The sequence below is a fragment of the Scylla paramamosain genome, unplaced genomic scaffold (genome assembly GCF_035594125.1).
Source record: "Scylla paramamosain isolate STU-SP2022 unplaced genomic scaffold, ASM3559412v1 Contig16, whole genome shotgun sequence".
Lineage (NCBI taxonomy): Eukaryota > Metazoa > Arthropoda > Malacostraca > Decapoda > Portunidae > Scylla > Scylla paramamosain.
In genome coordinates, this window is record NW_026973681.1 from 30,001 (window position 1) to 45,538 (window position 15,538).

General features: G+C 39.8%; 1 protein-coding gene across 4 annotated transcripts in view; it reads left to right on the top strand.

Annotated features, from left to right (window-relative positions):
- Positions 1 to 359: 359 nt before the first annotated feature.
- LOC135097259 (uncharacterized) overlaps positions 360 to 15,538 on the top strand; it is a 93,255-nt gene continuing 78,076 nt past the window's right edge. For all 4 annotated transcript variants that reach the window (XR_010265530.1, XR_010265531.1, XM_063999066.1 and 1 more), the window contains exon 1: positions 360 to 659. The gene's annotated coding sequence lies outside the window, so the exon portion shown is untranslated. The remainder of the gene's footprint in view (positions 660 to 15,538) is intronic.

Consider the following 15,538-nt stretch of genomic DNA (forward strand, 5'->3'; position numbering starts at 1 on the left):
TGGCAATCCTGAACCGAAAATCGGCACCACGCATGATTCTTCTGGGCTCGGCGGCACAGTCAGGCGTATGACGCAGTGTGAGTTCTGCCGGGCTGATTCTTCCCTATACGGGCTTCCCTTGGCGCTCCTCGTTCCATAATACTCAAATCGTTTCTTACTGCGTCTTAAAAGATTATATTTGTGGTATTATATATCAGTTAGTAGCCTCTTGATGGCTGTGATCCAGCGCGACACGTTGGTACGCTGCGCGGCGCTAACAGGTCACGGAGAGAGTTGACGCTCAGTGGCACTGAGCGAGTGATGGGTGATTGTGTGCGCGGCTCGCCCCTTTTCCGCCCGAGGAAGTTGAGGACCGACTTGTAACTATGTAGCTTCGCCCTTATAGTTTTTGAAAAAAGTTAATGCAGTGCAGTTGATTACTACTGAAATAGTACTCCATGTTTTTACCGAGATTAGTGTGGCGGGGAATGTTGCAGAGTTGATACATGAATGGGAGTTTTAGTACAAGCGAACATTAGTTTGGCGACAACCACCTGTGAGTGTCTTGTGATCGCGTAGTGCTGCCTCCAGGTGCTGGCAGGCCCCTGTGGTGATGGGGGCCGCGCTGCACATACTGCTGCTCATCGCTCACGCAGCCCTCGCCGCCGCCACCAAGGCAGGTGAGTACAGCACAGGTGAACGCAGGGCGGCTCTCGGCCCGGGCTGCTACTGGCGGGCGAGGCTGACACGCACTGCCTCTCCTGTGGGATTATATTTGTAACTGTAATTGTCACACCTAATTTACTGAGTAGATAACAATTGCAAAGATATTGGCGTTTTTTTTTTTTTTTACTCATTTTTCATTTTTTTCTTCAAATTTTGGTGTTTGTTGGAAGCACCTCGGCAAACAAAACTATTTTTCTTTTATATTTTCAAAAGCTAACAGCCAGCCGATGCGCTTTCAATTAATCTGTTTGACGTTTCTGTTGTAAATCACCAGTTTATCTCTGCCTCCTCCTCCTCCTCCTCCTCCTCCTCCTCCTCCTCTACCTTCCCTCCAGAGCTAGCGATTTGCAACTGAAAAATGAAAGTAGATTAAAAACAAAAGGAAAAATGAACTAAAATGATGATTGTAAGGTATCATTAAGAGGGATTTGTGATGGAAATGGTAGGCACGGTAATGTAAAGGTCAATATCTATGCATAGTTACATATTGATTTATCGTAGTTGACCTCCCAAGTGAGACAGACAGGTGTAGTTTCGTAATGGTGCCGCCACTGTAGGGAAGACGTGGTATACTTTGTTAATCTTTTATTGTGATGCAGCACTTCGGCCACGTCACGTCATATTAGTTATTATTGGGCTGCGTCTGTCTGTCCGCAGTTAGTTACTCAGTTATCACAATACTCACCTTAGTTATTAGTTGGTGGGTCGCGTCTGTCAGTCTACCAGCAGTGATTTACCGACACATCTATCACAATAGTCACTTTCGTCATTACTCACTGGGTTGTCTCTCTCAGTCTACCAGGAGTTACTGAGTTACCACGATGCGGGCTTCATGTAGACATTAATTATTTTACGTTTACATGCGTTATTTCAGTTTGCCTTAGTTGCACGTTTGTGTGTGTGTGTGTGTGTGTGTGTGTGTGTGTGTGTGTGTTAGACTTTTGAAATAACTCAAAGGAAAGCAAGTGTTAAGCGTTTTTACAGAGATACAGTGTCCTGAGTTGGTTACACAATCACCACGGTCTCGCCTGTTCATGCCTCCACCATTGTGCGTGTGTTAGACTGTATTGGAATTATAGAACTAGCACATAAGAAAATGTTGAGTTTCTGGAACACGCGAGTACCTATGATTTCTGGAACTGTTTCTTGTTGCAATCCTTAGTCTCGCTTGTTCTTACCTCCAGGAAATTGTTGAAGCAGAAGATATTGAAGTAACCTTGAAACCTGGAAGCTAAAAAGACTAACAGTTTTTTAGATGCACTGAAAATGCTCTGCATTTTTAAGCAGACTGAAAAATGTTACGTTTTTTTTTTGAGAAAAAAATCCCAACTCTTTATGGCAAGACTGAAAAAGGGACAACATTTTTTGACACAATATTTAAGTGAGTGGTTACTAAGTCTTGCTTCATGTGTGTGTGTGTGTGTGTGTGTGTGTAATCCTACATCGTATCTCTATTTTTAATAGACAGTAGTGGAAATGAGTGAGGTTTTCAGAGGTATTTATCAAGGACAGCGCATCATCAATGAGAAGACACGCATGAAAACCCGACCTGAGTCTGGTCTTTGATAAAGGTTCTGGTGAGAAAACAAGCAAAGCAAAATAACTTTTAACACATCTAAACATATTACAAAGGTTACAAGGGTGATTTTTTTTCTCAACCAATGAACTTTATTCTTAAACCTTTCGTCTTATTCTTGCAATTAACAGGCTCAAGTCGAAGTTACTGTAGTTTTCAAAGGTTATTAATGATTTTAGGGATAGAGTATTAATGACCATGCATCTTCAATGGGAAAACACGCATGAAAACCCGACCAATTATCTGTGTGGCCTTTGATAATAGTTCTGATGAGAGAACAAAGCGTTTAAGAACGCGAGCCATTAAGCGCTCTCCCTTGTTATAAGCTCTTTGTGTGCTGGCACACTGCAATGAATGAAGTACAGCGAATGTAGCAAGGTAGATTTTACAAGCGAAAATGTGAGGTTTGTTTTATTTTGAGTTGCTTGCAGTGCCTATGGTTAACCCTGAGGAAGATGCTATAATCTCATGGAGTTATTTAGTTTAACCACTACGCTGTGTAATGAATGAAATGTAACAAATATAGCTAAACTTTTTTTTTACAAACTGAGATGCGAACTTTGTTTTATTTTGAGTTACTTTTTTTTTTTATGTAGGAGGGGCACCGGCCAAGGGCAACAAAACTGTAATAAAGAAAAAGGCCTACTGAAGTGCCGATCTCCGAACAGAATCAAAAGCGGTAGTCAAAAATTACAGGATAAGTGTCTTGAAGCCTCCCTCTTGAAAGATCTCAAGTCATAGGAAGGAGAAAATACTGAAGCAGGAAGGGAGCTCCAGAGTTTACCTACAGTTAATTCAAAGGAAGATGCTATGATTTCATGGTTATTTAGTTTAATAAATACGCGGTGTAATAAATTAAATATAGCAAATGTAGCATGTTGTTTTTACAGACGAAGATGTTAAGGGTTGCTTACATTTAAGTAACGGAGTCCCAAAAATTAAGCTATAGAAACGTGGTATAACTTTTAGAGGTAACTTAGCTCAATCATTACACGGGGCAATAATGTAGCAAAATATTTTTAGAGAAAAGATATGATTCTTTCTATTCAAAGTTAGTTGTAGTGTCTATAACTAACCAATAGAAAGATGATATAATTTGAAGAGGTAATTTAGTTCAGTCAATACACGGTCTCAAGTTAGTTCCGTGAGGGTGTTGGCAGACTGCTCTGAATTGTGGTAGAGACTTGCAGAAGGAAAAGGAAGGAAAGGTAGCAAGAAATCGATAAAAAAAAGATATCAAACAGCTTTCCAATATACAGGCGTTTATTTCTTAAGGTGATTACTTTCTTAATCGTTACTGTGCTGTCACGTTTGTTCTTAACTGCTTGTGTGTGTGTGTGTGTGTGTGTGTGTGTGTGTGTGTGTGTGTGTGTGTGTGTGTGTGTGTGTGTGTGTTTCGTAGGTTATGATATTATAATACCAGTGCCGTTATGTATATTTAACTCTTAGAAAAAAAAAATGTTCCTAAACGGTTATAAGCATTTCTCTAAGCAATTTCCCTCGAGAGAAAAATATGGCAACCGCTTTCCTACATACAAGTAAAGGCATAACTTCTAGAATTAATATCCGTCATAATCATTAACCTATCTCACTATCTCTCAATTCTTACCTTCTTGTGTGTGTGTGTTAGCAGACTATAGTACTTCCAGTGTAACGTGCATTGCCTCCCTCACTCACTCTCTCGCTAGGGATACAAAAGGCACCTCATGCTGGGAAAACACAACGTATGATCGCCAGTTCCCTTGTGTTGGGGCTTAACAGGAGGTTGTTCCTTACCATTAGCGACCGTGCCAGGGAAATGACCGCGACGTTACGAGGTGCAAACTTTGTGAAGAACGCTGCCGCTACTTTTTCCTCTCTTCCTACCTGGGATAAACTTTGCGGGTGTGAAAGGAAATCTGAAAAAAAACGGTGCTGGGTTTGCTGGTGGAGGGAAGGAAAGAGGAGGTGTGGTGTGGTGGGTAAAAAGTGCAATGTTGAAGGAAGGAAAGTTATGTGTTCGAGTTGAAAGGAAAGAAGTGGAAATTAAGTTAACGAAGTGGGGAAGAAAGTGAGAGTGAGAGTGAGAAAGAAAGAAAGAGGAAAAGAGAAGGAGAGAAGAGAAGTCCGGATTTGTGCTGAGTGAATCTGAAATTAATTAAGTTACGCAAAGGCTAGTAATAACACACACACACACACACACACACACACACACACACACACACACACACACATGCGCGCACAGGTAGATAGATAAATACATTGATAGATTGACACCACACCGTACCACACACACACACACACACACACACACACACACACACACACACACACACACACACACACACACACACACACACCCCAAAACTTCCAGTCCTCAGTCACTCAATGACCTCAGGCCAGTCTCTATCACCCCCATCCCTAGCCTTATTTGTGAAGATTTTGTATATGACTGGGCATACACCAAAATTTGTAACACCGTGGATATCAGACAATTCGGAAATATTAAAGCCACCTCCACCTCACATTACCTGACCAGCTTCCTTGAATTCATCCACAGCCACCTGGACAAGCGAAACACCTCTCTAGCTGTTGCTTTTGTCGACTTCAAAAAAGCCTTTGATCTAGTTGATCACACTGTTGTCATCAGCAAGGCAGTAAGTCTGGGTCTCCCTCCTAATCTGATAGCGTGGCTAGCCGACTTCCTCACAGGGAGACGTCAGGCCGTTCGCTATCAGGGCTCTGTCTCTAATTTCCAACAGCTGACATGTGGAGTCCCCCAGGGGACCAAGATGGGTCCTCTATGCTTCCTCCTCCTCATCAACGACGCCCTCACCGACACCCCCCATCGCTGGAAGTATGTGGACGACTGCACCGTGGGCGTCCCAGTTTCCAACAAGAACCCGGACTACTCGCCACTGCAAGCAATTCTGGAGCGACTGCAGACGTGGACAGAGGAGAGCAGGATGACCATCAACCACAGCAAAACTGTGGTGATGCATTTCTGTACCTCCTCTGTACCAGTGCCCCCTCCCCGGCTCACAGTGGGCCCTCACCCCCTCCAGGTGGTCCAATGTGCCAAGCTTCTCGGAGTCACGGTGGACGACCAGCTGACCTGGAAGCAACATGTCGCCAGCACCGTGAGATCAGCTACCTACAGGCTGTACATGCTGCGCAGACTCAGGTCGCTGGGGACGCCGACAGATGAGTTAAGGGGGGTGTACCTCACCTTCATCCTCCCCAAACTCATGTACGCCTCCCCAGCGTGGTCCTCCTCCCTCACACACACTCAACAGCTACAGCTAGAGAGTGTGCAGAAAAGGGCGTGCAGGGTCATCCTTGGCCCTGCATACACCACCTATGAAGAAGCCCTGACCACCCTGAGTCTGTCCAGAATATCCACCAGGCACCGAGAGGCTCTGGAGAAGTTTGGGAAGGGACTACTGCATCATCCGCGTCTCAGAGACATGCTGCCGCCCGACGCGCCTCGCCCTGTCCGTGCCACCAGACACCACAACAAAATAACGCCCCTGAAGGCGCCGCGCACGGACCGGTACAGACTCAGTGCGATTCCCACCATGGTGCGAGCCATCAATCAATAGTATTTCCCTCCTAGATTAGTCTTACCGTTAGGATTAATGTTAAGTTTTTCCCCATCCCCTATGTACATTTTCAGTTTGTCAACTGCCTAAATAATAAACCGTTTATTATTATTATTATTATTATTATTATTATACATTACCTCATAAATACACACATACACATCAAACTCAAACGTATTAGTCATACACGCATGATATAAATTTAGCCAACAAACTACACAGGGACATGCAAAGCGTACACTGCACAACACAACACCACACTTCATTACACAGCTGGGAGGTGCGTGTGTGTGTAGTAATGCATACTTTTATTTACTTTCTTGTTGTCCTCGTTATTTTTCTCCAGCTATTGTTGTTGTTCGGCTCCTGTCTTTTCTTCGTCCTCATCCTTTTTTGATCCTGTTCTTGATCTTATTCTTGTTCTTCTTTTTCTCTTCTTTTCAACTACTACTACTACTACTACTACTACTACTACTACTACTACTACTACTACTACTATGAAATAATGTGTAAAAATTGTAACACACTTAAAATTTGCCATTATCTACGTCTAGAGTGGACATGTTACTAAACCACCACCACCACCACCACCACCACATACACACGCACTTAATAGACTCCGCCTCGTGAAAAGTGCGCTACGTTTTGATGATAATTTTTCCCCCGTGAGGTATTTGCGTGAAAGGGAGCAGCGGCGCGGCGTGTGTAATATGATCGATGGCAAATTGAAGAGTCTAGGGTGTGGGAGATAAAAAATAGTGTTGGCAGGGAGTTAATTTTGACGTGAGCCTCGGGGCGGACGGGGCTGGGCGAGTGCTGCTTATGATGTTAGTGCTGTCACGGGGCGGGGAGTGCTGGGCTTGCCTTGCTTGGGGGAATGGGGGAGGAGGGGGTGAAACACGCTATGGTTATATGTACCGTACCGTACTTTGATAAACACGCTATGGGTAGACTGTTATACTTTGTTACTCGTGTGATTTTGCTGCTGGTTGTTGTTGGAGAGTGGATGTGTTGTTCTTTGTGTTCTTTGTTGGTGGTTTTTGTGTTTTGATTTATTTTTATGCAGTATTTGTGTATTTCCGGGATGTAAACTATATTTGTAATAGTGAAATGTTAAAGGCTGCTGCCGTGGATTTTAACTTAAAGTATGGAAAATGAAAATGTGCCTTTAAAACTCAGACATTATATATAAAATGGATACGTGCTATGTATATTTTCGGTGTTCCTGATGGTAAAGTGTTGGTGAATGCCTCCATAGACTTAACAATGTATGGAAAGTACCAGTGTGCAAACTTAAGTGATATTTTTGAAGGATAAGTGTGTTATTGAATGTTCAGAGGATGTTATAGATGGATGTTCTTTGAAATATAGAAAATGTTAACGTGCCTTGAATCATAAACTGAAATACTGTTGTTCTTGGTGTATAAAGTGAAGGATGCTGCTATTAATGCTGAAAAACAGAACGTTGAATATTGTAATGGCTAAAACTTCAAATGATACTCAGTGGAAAGTGTAAATGTGAAGAGAATCTCAGCAGAAAATGACTAGATACTGTGGAGGAAATTGTGGTGATTCGGTGAAGAAAAAGTCATGTATAAAACTGAAAACTAAACACAAGTGAATAGCAGAATAAAAAGACTACAAAGGGAAAATTAGATTGGAGAAGGAAAGTGCAGTAGAAAAGTAAAATTAGATCTCGAGAAGAGGAAAACGTAGGTAAACGGATGTAAAGGGAGAAAGAAAGAATGATACAATTTAACTCCACGAAAAGAAAGTCGGCTAAAAAAAAAAACCTAGACTTGAAAGTAAAAAAAGAAGAAAATAGAATTCCAGTGAAAAAGACTAAAAAATGGAAAAATGCCGGACTAAAAAGCGACTAAAAAAAAAAAAATAAATAAATAAGCAAGACATTTCTATTCCAAAAGAGAGAGAAGAAAAAAAGTTGATAACCAGGAGATGGAAAGAGAAAATGGAATCCGACGAAAAAAAAAATGCTTCTAAGGAAAAAAAAAAAAAAAAGGAGAGGTAGAAGACCAGACATCAAAGAAGAAAACTTACTAGACACAGATAAAAAAAAAAAACGCAATTCCAGAAAAGAAATCTCCGAAGAAAAAAAAAAGGTGAGGTTTCGAAAAAAATATTAACCATGATAAGGAAAGAAAAGAAGGAAAAAAACGAAATACTGATAAAAAAAAGTCACTGTAAAGGCAGAATGAGAAAAAAAGAACGAGATTATTTTATTACTGGGAAAAGATGATAAGAAAAAAAAAGCAACAAAGAAGAAACCAAATCCTGTTAAAGAAAACATGAAAGAAGGAAGAAAAGAAGGAAAGAAAGAAAAGAAGCGAAATTCCAGCAAAAGGAAAGTCAAAAGGGTGAAAAAAGGCTCCGAAGGGGAAAATAAAGAAAGTAAATTAGGACTACATCAAAACACGAGATAGATAAGCGACGAGGGAAAAAAATAAGGAAACGAAATTACAGGAAAAAAAAGACGCGAAAAGGAAAAAGATCGAAAAAATAAATTACCTACGAGAGGAAAGAAAGAAAAGAAAGAAATAACAACAGAAAAACACGAAACAAAATTGAAAGAAAAGTTACTCGTTAAAGGAAAAAAAAAGAAAAAAGAAAAAAATACATACAAGTTTCTAATGACAGAAAAACAAGGAAATGTACGACAGGCAAAATTACATAATGATGAAAAAAAGTTCAGAGATGAAAAGAAAAAAAAAACGTTTGGATAAGATCTTAGGAAAAGCAACAGCAAATAATGAAGAGTGGTAAGAAGAAAAGACTGGAAAATTTAACGATCAGGTGAAATCGTGTGATAGGAAAAGAAAACCACATATGGAGAAAGAAATCGTACCTGATAACGAGAGAGAGAGAGAGAGAGAGAGAGAGAGAGAGAGAGAGAGAGAGAGAGAGAGAGAGAGAGGCAAAAAAGACTGGAAGAAACCGACTTGGTAAAGGGAAAAAAGAGGAAAAAAGTGACAGGGGAAAACGAGATCTCGGGAAAAAAAAAACAAAAGGTAAGCTAGTAATAAAAAAATAAATAAATAAATAAAAGGGAAAAACTAGAGATGAGAGACGGGAATCAGATGTCGGAAAAGAAAACGGAGATAACAAGAATATAAAGAAAAAAGTGGGGAAGAGGAAACTAAACAAAAAAAGAAACAGGAAAAAAGTCAAGAATAAGACTAGAAGAAAGAGGAGTAAAAAAAAAGAAAGAAAAGAGGAGGAAAAAGGAGAAAAGAAAGAAAATAAAATAAAAGAAAAGAAAAAGAGAGGAAGAATGAACAAAGAGACAAGAAAGAATTGAGAACTAGACGAAAGAGAGAGAGAGAGAGAGAGAGAGGAGCAACAAGAAAAACGTGACAAGAAGAAAGGGATATAAGAAAACAACAACAACAACAATAGCAACAAAAGTGTCAAGAAAACAAGAGACATCGAAAAAGAAAACGGAGAAAGAAGCGGCAGCAGATAACCACACGAGCTGAAGAAAACGTAACAAGTAAATGGGGAGACTCGGCTAGACTTAGCGAGGCTTGGCGGAGTAAGGAGGGATAATGTGTCTCGATATTGGAAGGCAGTGATTGGCAGCGAGATTATTGGTGACTGAAAATTTCATAGAGTAAAGAACTTGGCGGCAAGTATATTAAGTGCGAGAGAATAAGCTGACACGAATACCACCTTTGTGAGAGGAGGGGAGTGAGAGAGAGGGAGGGGTATGACACTAAAGAGAGTAAGAAAAAAGATCAGGTGAAGAAAAAGGTTAAAATTCTAAAGAGGTGAAGAAAAAAAGTGGAAATTCTTAAAAAAATAAGGAAAGATGAAGGAAAAAGGAAAGAGTGAGAGATAAAAAGAGAGGGAGAAACAAAAGAAGAAAAAAGGGAGAACACGAGAAGACTGAAAAGATCAAACGATAAAAAGGAAGAAAAGAAAAAAAAACAGAGAGAGAGAGAGAGAGAGAGAGAGAGAGAGAGAGAGAGAGAGAGAGAGAGAGAGAGAGAGAGAGAGAGAAGCCCCGTATGATATGATGTCATTGTGTGACGCCGCTCAGTGTTGGGTGCTGTGTCGTACTGATTAATATCAACACGAGCTCTTCTTTACGTGAATACTGTGCGTTAGTGAGGTGAGGGGCGTAACACTGCATAGAGAAGGCTTGTGCTTGCTTCCTTTACGCGAATACTGGCTTAGTGAGTGTCAAGGGTGTAAGATGGTGAGGTACAGGAATTGATGGTGCTTACGGGATCTGCTTGGCTTCATTGTGAGAGATTTAATGTTTGTTGTGCAGCTTTCTGCAGAACAAACATTTTGTGTTTTTTTTTCCCTTGAGTTGCGACAATAATCTCTTAAACTCGTGTCTTAAGTTTGGTATTGTGTCCGTAATCTCTTCCTTCTGAGATGCACGAGTGTCATAATCAAGTTTTCGTGTTTCTGTTTGTCTTTTCCTCCTCCTATTTGTTGCTGAATCTCGACAGTTGATAATTGGATTCGAAATTGTCTTTTTGGATGTGGTACTTCTCTCTCTCTCTCTCTCTCTCTCTCTCTCTCTCTCTCTCTCTCTCTCTCTCTCTCTCTCTCTCTCTCTCTCTCTCTCTCTCTCTCAACGAAGCTTATATATTTTTTTGTTTGTCTTTTTTTGGCTCTTGCAGGGTGAAGTGTTTCGCTGCCTTGTTTAAATTCCTTTCAGCGGGTTCAAATAAAAGCTATGTTTTTTTTTTACTGATGTTTTATGGTTCTATTAACAGGAGAAAAGTGTCTGAATAATTCTAGACCATGAATAAGAAACTAAACCGATAATTCGCTTGATCGGTTTCTTTAAAACAGTCATTATGAGTGAACAAAATTACAAAATAGTGAGTCAGCCAGAAAAAGCTTTTGGTACTTTTTAAGTTAGTTTTATTGTTCAAGTGATACAAAGAAAGCTAAAAAAATTAACACCATTAATTGTAAAGATAATCATAGCTATTAATTCGTATAGTTTCAAATCCAATCCTTTTGAGAGAACGGCTACAAAAATACAGGTCTTTGTCATGCATGAGGCAGCCAGTGCAGAGCAAATTAGCAACAGAATGATGCATAATTGAATGAGCAAATAGCGAGTTTTTAAAAGAAAGTAGAGAAGTAAGTGGACGAACATGGAGCAGGTAAACACAACATTTATGAAGGTAAATACAAGTAAAGGAAAGACGCTAGGAATATGTGGAGGTGAATAATGAAAGTAATGCACGAAGGCTGAGTTAGGAATGGCATAGTAGGAGTAATTTACGTCTCTGAGGGAGGACTGTGAATGGAGATTAAGTAGTTGAGTGAATGGGCAAGGGAAAACTAATTAGGGGGTTAAGGAAAGTTGTGTGCTTAGTACTTAAGTAACGCTCCATTTCCTGCTTGTTTATTTGTTTGTTTGTTTATTTAGTTTGTGTCTACGTATGTTATATTGACATTTATACCAGTATGTTTTGTTTTTTCTTTCTTTTAATGTCTCTTTTCTTTCTCATTTTTACTTTATTTCTTTTCTTTTGTTTATTTTGTGTATTTACTTTTTCAGTCGTAGAAGAAACTGATCCTTGGCTTCGAAAAATTAAAAACAGCACTTGTACCTTCCTATAACATTACACTACAACACTTAAACCAGCAAGACTGTAAGAGTGTGACGACTTTCTGAGTGAGGATCATCCTTCCTGATGCCTCGTAGTGCTCCATCGCGGCCCTCAACCTCCCTCCAGCTCTCATAGCCCTGGAATCCCGAACGATCCCTTAAGTCTTAGGTCCATATTCTGAAACACTTCTGCCTGCACGTCGACTACTTTCAGAAGGCTTTATTTGAAGTGAAGCGTGTCTCTAAGGGTATCTTTATGGTTCTAGTGACAGATTAACAAGAATTTTGCATTACTGAATGGAGAAACACACTTGAGAACCCGACAAATTGTTTTCAAAAGGGTGTAGTTAAAGTGACGCGGGTTTTTAAAAGATGTTTTTTAAAGGTTTTGCTGATAGGTGAACAAAATATTCATGTTATTAACGCGGGAAACACACTTGAAAACCCGGTAATTATTTTCAAAACTTAGTAATTGAAGTGACGCGGATATTTGAAGATGTTTTTTCAAGGTTTTAGTGATAGATGAACAAGATTTTTACATTAATTGACATCGGAAACACTTTTGAGAACCCTGCTAATTACCTCTCTTACCTTTGAAAACAGTCACGTTGAGAGAGCAGTATTTCTGAACACGGGTGATGGCCCTGGTAGGTACATCGCGTCTCTTTCTCCCTCCAGCCGTGAAAGCCTTGGGAGTTTGAACGATCCTCTAATCGCCTCCTACGGTGAGATTTAATCCGGGAGTTTACGAGTTCGCGTGGCCGATCCTCCCTCCAATCCCGGTCTTGTCTGTCTTGTGTTGTAATTAAAGACTCGAAATTATGATGTGGTGTTAAGTGTTTTCGCAGGTAATATATTTAGTGTTTATTGGATAGAGGTGTAAGTTATTAATAATGTAAGGTTGTAAATTAATGCTGCTTTTTTTTTATTCAAGTTTTCTTACCTGACTCCTCTCTCTCTCTCTCTCTCTTTGTTTTTTCCTTCCTCTCCTATTATCTCCCTCTTTTCCTCTCCCTCCCCTCCTCTTCTCTCCTCTTCTCTCTCTCTCTCTTTGCTTCTACTTTATCCAACCCTCCAAGTTTCTTCTTCCTCTTCCTCCCCTCTTCTTTTCTTCTCCCTTTTCCTCACATCTTTCCTCTTCCCATCCAGTTCCCCTCTTTCTCCTCACCCAGCTATCCAAATTTCTTCTGTCTCCTGTTTCGCTTTCCTGTTATTGTTTTTCTCCCTTCTCCTCTCCCTTCCCCTCACGTTCTCTCACTCCCCTCTCACCTTTCCCCCTTCCCTCCTTATCGCTCTCCTATCTTCCCTTTTATCTTCCCCTTCCTCTGTTCCTCTTTTCATCTTATCTTTTTTTCCCATTTACTCCTTACTACGTCTCTCTCTCTCTCTCTCTCTCTCTCTCTCTCTCTCTCTCTCTCTCTCTCTCTCTCTCTCTCTCTCTCTCTCTCTCTCTCTCTCTCTCTCTCTCTCTCTCTCTCTCTCTCTCTCTCTCTAGCCATTTACCATCATCGGTCTTTTTTTTTCCTACCTCCCTCACTTTCTCTGTTTTTTCCCTTCTTTTCTTTCACTCCTTCATCCCCATCGTGTATTGATCGGTGACACGTGCCATGCAGTACGTGAATAGTGAATGAAAATGGGGAAGGTACGTGTGTGTGTGTGTGTGTGTGTGTAGGGGGAGGGGTGAGTGTAGTTATGTAGTTAGTGGTGATGGTGATGATGATTGGATATGAATAATGAAGAGTATTGTAAGAGATTGTGTGTGTGTGTGTGTGTGTGTGTGTGTGTGTGTGTGTGTGTGTGAGTGAGCTTGCAACTGAAGAAGGATTACCAGAGCATTGCGGGAAGGGCGCTGAATGGTGAGAGAGAGAGAGAGAGAGAGAGAGAGAGAGAGAGAGAGAGAGAGAGAGAGAGAGAGAGAGAGAGAGAGAGAGAGAGAGAGAGAGAGAGAGAGAGAGAGAGAGAGAGAGAGAGAGAGAGTGTAGGGGCAATAGCATATGTCCTCATATCTCTCTCTCTCTCTCTCTCTCTCTCTCTCTCTCTCTCTCTCTCTCTCTCTCTCTCTCTCTCTCTCTCTCTGGGAAGTGTTGTAGAGACGTTATTGGAAAACTGTATCTACACCTTCTTGTTTACCTTTGTTGTTCGTTCTGTTGGTGAAGGGAACATGGAAGGACGTGGGATTTGTCGTTGGTATCAATGAAAGATAAAAAAAAAAGAAGAAAATATAAAGTAAATAAATGAAGTGTAGATAACGCATGTTGCCGATAAGAGAAATTGTGATGAAGAAAATATGAACAAAGGAAGAAAAAATAGAAAGCTTGTGTGTATGTGTTGTAGATAAAATAAATAGAAAAAAATAGAAAAAAATAGAGTAAATGAACAAGAAATACGAAGAAAAAAAAACTTGTATATCTTATAAGTAACGGAAATAACGATACAAATGAAAATAAATAAAAAAATAAATGAATAAAAAGTAGAGGAAAGCTTGTAATATATGTTGTCGTCGATAAGATAAATAATAAAAGAGAAACACTTGTATTTTCTGTTGTTGTCTGTTTGTTTGTTTGTGTTTGTCTGTCTCACTTTTTGTATGCTTTGCTCTATCGCCTTTTTATTTATTTATAGAAAAGAAAACTTGTATATTTATGTGGGTTTGTTTACGAGTCTCTCTCTCTCTCTCTCTCTCTCTCTCTCTCTCTCTCTCTCTCTCTCTCTCTCTCTCTCTCTCTCTCTCTCTCTCTCTCTCTCTCTCTCTCTCTCTCTCTCTCTCTCTCTGTGTGTGTGTGTGTGTGTGTGTGTGTGTGTGTGTGTGTGTGTGTGTGTGTGTGTTTACGTCTGTCTGTTTTTCTATGTCTGTCTGTCTGTCTGTCTGTCTGTCTGTCTGTCTGTCTGTCTGTCTCGTGTTATCGCGGAATTTGTTTTTTTATCATCTATTTCTTGCAGTTATCAGTATTTGTTTGTCCGTCTGTCGGTTTGTCTCGCTGTTTCCAGAAGTCGGTCTAGTGTGTAACTTTCTGCGTCACAATGTTTTTATTGATCTGGTGCTGTTGCTGTTATTATTATTATTATTATTATTATTATTATTATTATTATTATTATTATATTTAGTTTTCAATGTTCATTCTTGCATTCCACATTCATCATAAAAAAAAAGGTTTTACACAAATCTGATCGCTATTGTTTCTTTCATTTAGCTTCTTTCATATGACAACAACAACAACAGTAGCAACAACAACATCAACAACAACAAAAACAACAAATGGAAAGACTAGACAAACGTGTTATTAGAAACGTGAAATTGTTGTAACTTATTTTGTTGGTAGGATTTTTTGTTGTGCTTTTTTCTCTCACTTGCCCTTCATATTTTTTTTTCCTTATAGCCAGAAGGTAATCACTTTCACATGAAACAACAGCAACAATGATATGAATTTGTTTGAAGTGTTTTTGTTGGGAGGAATACTGACGGTGCTTAAGTTTTTTTCTTCCTCTCCTTTTTTTCCTTTAAGAGATGTGGAATTGAATTGTTTTTGTCTGGAGAAATCTAGAATGTTGGTTAAGTTTTACGTCCCTTTCCTTCCTTTTGTTATTATTATTACTATTATTGTTGTTGTTGTTGTTGTTGTTGTTGTTGTTATAAGTAATAGGAGTAGTAATCGTCGTCGTCGTCGTAGCAATAGTAATAGTCGTATTATTATTATTTTTATTATTATTAGTTGTAGAAGTCGAAGTAGTAGTAGTAGTAGTAGCTTTTTTAGGGACAAGGTTCAATGATAACGTTTCACACACGTGAACATAATTATTTACATTTACTTATTTATTTATTTATTTACCTATCTTTTATGTCTTTACCGTGCCTTCACTGGAAGCCGCGGGTGTGATCAGTGTAATTCATGGCAAATGCCTCGTTAATGAAGGTGAATTTGTACAAGTCCTGCGTTTAATCGAATTTGGGATTGGGTCATTATCGTCTCTCGTCTAATTAACCTGCGCATTACGTGGATCCACCAGGTAAATAATATTCGCACTGATCACACCTGCCTACCTGCCTTGTGTCCTTCGTAACCCTGCCCTGTTCCTAAA